The sequence below is a fragment of the Calonectris borealis genome, unplaced genomic scaffold (assembly GCF_964195595.1).
Source record: "Calonectris borealis unplaced genomic scaffold, bCalBor7.hap1.2 HAP1_SCAFFOLD_114, whole genome shotgun sequence".
In the NCBI taxonomy this organism is placed as follows: Eukaryota; Metazoa; Chordata; class Aves; order Procellariiformes; family Procellariidae; genus Calonectris; species Calonectris borealis.
Genome location: NW_027441502.1, coordinates 82,501 through 87,500, shown reverse-complemented (window position 1 = coordinate 87,500; position 5,000 = coordinate 82,501).

Below are 5,000 nucleotides of genomic sequence, written 5' to 3'. Positions count from 1 at the left end.
AGACCTGGCCTCCCCCGCCGCAGGCGGCGGCAGTCTCCGGCGCCCGGGGGTAGACCTGGCCTCCCCCGGTGTTGGGGTAGACCTGGCCTCCCCCGCCGCGGGGGGTAGACCTGGCCTCCCCGCCCCGGGGTAGACCTGGCCTCCCCCGGTGCAGGCGGCGGCAGTCTCCGGCGCACGGGGGTAGACCTGGCCTCCCCCGGTGTTGGGGTAGACCTGGCCTCCCCCGCCGCGGGGGGTAGACCTGGCCTCCCCCGCCGCAGGCGGCGGCAGTCTCCGGCGCCCGGGGGTAGACCTGGCCTCCCCCGGTGTTGGGGTAGACCTGGCCTCCCCCGCCGCGGGGGGTAGACCTGGCCTCCCCGCCCCGGGGTAGACCTGGCCTCCCCCGGTGCAGGCGGCGGCAGTCTCCGGCGCCCGGGGGTAGACCTGGCCTCCCCCGCCGCGGGGGTAGACCTGGCCTCCCCCGCCGCGGGGGGTAGACCTGGCCTCTCCCGCCGCAGGCGGCGGCAGTCTCCGGCGCCCGGGGGTAGACCTGGCCTCCCCCGGTGTTGGGGTAGACCTGGCCTCCCCCGCCGCGGGGGGTAGACCTGGCCTCCCCGCCCCGGGGTAGACCTGGCCTCCCCCGCCGCAGGCGGCGGCAGTCTCCGGCGCCCGGGGGTAGACCTGGCCTCCCCCGGTGTTGGGGTAGACCTGGCCTCCCCCGCCGCGGGGGGTAGACCTGGCCTCCCCGCCCCGGGGTAGACCTGGCCTCCCCCGGTGCAGGCGGCGGCAGTCTCCGGCGCACGGGGGTAGACCTGGCCTCCCCCGCCGCGGGGGTAGGCCTGGCCTCCCCGGCGCAGGCGGCGGCAGTCTCCGGCGCCCGGGGGTAGACCTGGCCTCCCCCGCCGCGGGGGGTAGACCTGGCCTCTCCCGCCGCAGGCGGCGGCAGTCTCCGGCGCCCGGGGGTAGACCTGGCCTCCCCCGCCGCGGGGGGTAGACCTGGCCTCCCCCGCTCGGGGGTAGACCTGGCCTCCCCCGCCGCGGGGGTAGACCTGGCCTCCCACGCCGCAGGCGGCGGCAGTCTCCGGCGCCCGGGGGTAGACCTGGCCTCCCCCGCCCGGTGTTGGGGTGCCGTCCCCCGTCCCCCCGCGTTTATTCTTTTTTTTTTTTTTAACTTTTATTTATGTATGTATGTAGGTACGTACGTACGTACGTATGTATGTAATCATCGATTGGTACCTCGGGCGCAAATTGTTAATTCAAAAGGTGATAAGCGACCCTTCACATTTTCATTTAATTTACAACTAACTCTTGCACGTACTCTTGCCAAATTTATCTATTACAGCCGTCTTTATTAAAGAATTAACAGTAATTACTAACAGGTACTCATCGGCCCCACCTTCCCTCTCTCTCCCTTTCCCGTCCGTCACCTCTTGGCGTGCCCGAAAGAGAGGAATGCAGATTTGGTAAAGAAATCCGATCCTTCGTTATTGATGTGTCCATAGCCATGTTTATGTTTTGGGATCTCTTCAATGAACCCAATGGTTTATTTCATTGGTTCGATAAATTAAGTCTTCCTTAATTTTTAACGTCGATTCATTTCCTTCATTTCCGCACGAAGGAATTCATTCATCGTCGTCGAATACCTCGGTCCTAAGCGAGGGATAGAAACGTCGGTCACCGAATCGCTAGTCACTTGACCTTGACCTTAATTTACCCGGGGTCAGTTCTTGGTGCGCAGGGGATTGAGGAGTATTTGTACACGCGTCTTAACAAAGCAGGTCGAGCGTTATCGAGATTCTCCAATCGGCCCCGTTTTATTTTTCCGGGGGTATCGTCCACCTAGCCGTGCTAAAAGAAAATTAATTTTACCAGAATTTGATTGATTTCTTTTTCCCTACGGAAACCGATACGGACAATAACTCTTGTGTGACGCAGTGCTCGCTCTCCTGCATTAAAAGCCCTTTAAATCCCAGAAACGGGCGGGGGGTGGGGGAATTACGCCCACACGCACGCACACGCACGCATGCCCCCACTCCCCATCGCCCACCGCGGGCAGGAAGACGGGGACAGGGTGGCCCTTGTATCAGACCCGCTTAAATCTCGAATCACCCCCCCGGTTCCCCACCTCCCCACACACCCCCCGGACGGGAGACGGCGGCAGCCCGGTCCAGCCGGACCCGGAGCACGGAGGGGCCGTCAGGTCTACCCGGCTCCGGGGCCGCCGGCGGCCGTCAGGTCTACCCGGCTCCGGGGCCGCCGGCGGCCGTCAGGTCTACCCGGCTCCGGGGCCGCCGGCGGCCGTCAGGTCTACCCGGCTCCGGGGCCGCCGGCGGCCGTCAGGTCTACCCGGCTCCGGGGCCGCCGGCGGCCGTCAGGTCTACCCGGCTCCGGGGCCGGCGGCGGCCGTCAGGTCTACCCGGCTCCGGGCCCGGCGGCGGCCGTCAGGTCTACCCGGCTCCGGGGCCGCCGGCGGCCGTCAGGTCTACCCGGCTCCGGGGCCGGCGGCGGCCGTCAGGTCTACCCGGCTCCGGGGCCGGCGGCGGCCGTCAGGTCTACCCGGCTCCGGGGCCGGCGGCGGCCGTCAGGTCTACCCGGCTCCGGGGCCGCCGGCGGCCGTCAGGTCTACCCGGCTCCGGGGCCGGCGGCGGCCGTCAGGTCTACCCGGCTCCGGGGCCGGCGGCGGCCGTCAGGTCTACCCGGCTCCGGGGCCGGCGGCGGCCGTCAGGTCTACCCGGCTCCGGGGCCGGCGGCGGCCGTCAGCTCTACCCGGCTCCGGGGCCGCCGGCGGCCGTCAGGTCTACCCGGCTCCGGGGCCGCCGGCGGCCGTCAGCTCTACCCGGCTCCGGGGCCGCCGGCGGCCGTCAGGTCTACCCGGCTCCGGGGCCGGCGGCGGCCGTCAGGTCTACCCGGCTCCGGGGCCGCCGGCGGCCGTCAGGTCTACCCGGCTCCGGGGCCGCCGGCGGCCGTCAGGTCTACCCGGCTCCGGGGCCGCCGGCGGCCGTCAGGTCTACCCGGCTCCGGGGCCGCCGGCGGCCGTCAGGTCTACCCGGCTCCGGGGCCGGCGGCGGCCGTCAGGTCTACCCGGCTCCGGGGCCGGCGGCGGCCGTCAGGTCTACCCGGCTCCGGGGCCGGCGGCGGCCGTCAGGTCTACCCGGCTCCGGGGCCGGCGGCGGCCGTCAGGTCTACCCGGCTCCGGGGCCGCCGGCGGCCGTCAGGTCTACCCGGCTCCGGGGCCGGCGGCGGCCGTCAGGTCTACCCGGCTCCGGGGCCGGCGGCGGCCGTCAGGTCTACCCGGCTCCGGGGCCGGCGGCGGCCGTCAGCTCTACCCGGCTCCGGGGCCGGCGGCGGCCGTCAGGTCTACCCGGCTCCGGGGCCGCCGGCGGCCGTCAGGTCTACCCGGCTCCGGGGCCGCCGGCGGCCGTCAGGTCTACCCGGCTCCGGGGCCGCCGGCGGCCGTCAGGTCTACCCGGCTCCGGGGCCGCCGGCGGCCGTCAGGTCTACCCGGCTCCGGGGCCGGCGGCGGCCGTCAGGTCTACCCGGCTCCGGGGCCGGCGGCGGCCGTCAGGTCTACCCGGCTCCGGGGCCGGCGGCGGCCGTCAGGTCTACCCGGCTCCGGGGCCGCCGGCGGCCGTCAGGTCTACCCGGCTCCGGGGCCGCCGGCGGCCGTCAGGTCTACCCGGCTCCGGGGCCGCCGGCGGCCGTCAGGTCTACCCGGCTCCGGGGCCGCCGGCGGCCGTCAGGTCTACCCGGCTCCGGGGCCGGCGGCGGCCGTCAGGTCTACCCGGCTCCGGGGCCGCCGGCGGCCGTCAGGTCTACCCGGCTCCGGGCTCGGCGGCGGCCGTCAGGTCTACCCGGCTCCGGGGCCGGCGGCGGCCGTCAGGTCTACCCGGCTCCGGGGCCGGCGGCGGCCGTCAGGTCTACCCGGCTCCGGCGCCGCCGGCGGCCGTCAGGTCTACCCGGCTCCGGGGCCGCCGGCGGCCGTCAGGTCTACCCGGCTCCGGGGCCGGCGGCGGCCGTCAGGTCTACCCGGCTCCGGGGCCGGCGGCGGCCGTCAGGTCTACCCGGCTCCGGGGCCGGCGGCGGCCGTCAGGTCTACCCGGCTCCGGGGCCGGCGGCGGCCGTCAGGTCTACCCGGCTCCGGGCCCGGCGGCGGCCGTCAGGTCTACCCGGCTCCGGGGCCGGCGGCGGCCGTCAGGTCTACCCGGCTCCGGGGCCGGCGGCGGCCGTCAGGTCTACCCGGCTCCGGGCTCGGCGGCGGCCGTCAGGTCTACCCCTTTTCGGAGCCCGTGGGGCCGCCTGCGGTACCCGGCGACCGCGGGTTGTTGGTTGCGTAGCGTCCGGCGATAAGGGCGGCCAAGTCTACCCGGCTCCGGCGGGACTTGGTCGCCTTGCCGGGGCCGAGGGGTAGACGTGTTGTCCCCGCTGCTTCGTCGGAGCTGCCGAAGGGGTCGCTGTTTTTCGCTGCCTCCAGTTACGTCATCGTAAAAGTCGGCGTGGTTGGCGCGCCTCCCCGGTGCGCAGAGGCGCCGCTCTTGGAGCTTGCCGGCGGCGGGGACGTGCCGGTCCGTACTATAGGAGCGAGCCGTGACTCGTCTCCAGAGCAGCGCTCGTCAGCGGCTGCAAGGCCCGCGGTTCTGCCAGCAAAGTGGGGTGCTCGGCGGCCGTCGTGGCGGTTCCCTCGGTGGTCCGGCCCAGCTTCCAGTCTCTTCGGTCCGGCCATCTCCCAGCGCTTGCCCGACAAGCCAGCCCAGCGTGTCCGAGGGGTCGGGAGCTGCGGAGAGCCGGAGCCGGCGGCCGGCTCCGGCGGCCGTTGCCGACCGGCACGAGGCATAAGGCCGGATCCCGCAGGGCAGGGCAAAGACTCGAACGCACCCAGCCGGGGCCCAGTGATGGTGAAGGTCACTGCCGGAGGCAGACGGCCGGGGGGCGTCGAGCCTGCCGCGGCTTACTCCCGGCTCCAGAGGGCCCGGTTGGTGGGACGACCGAGGTTGGCGGCACCTCGTCCCTTTGTGCCAGCCTTA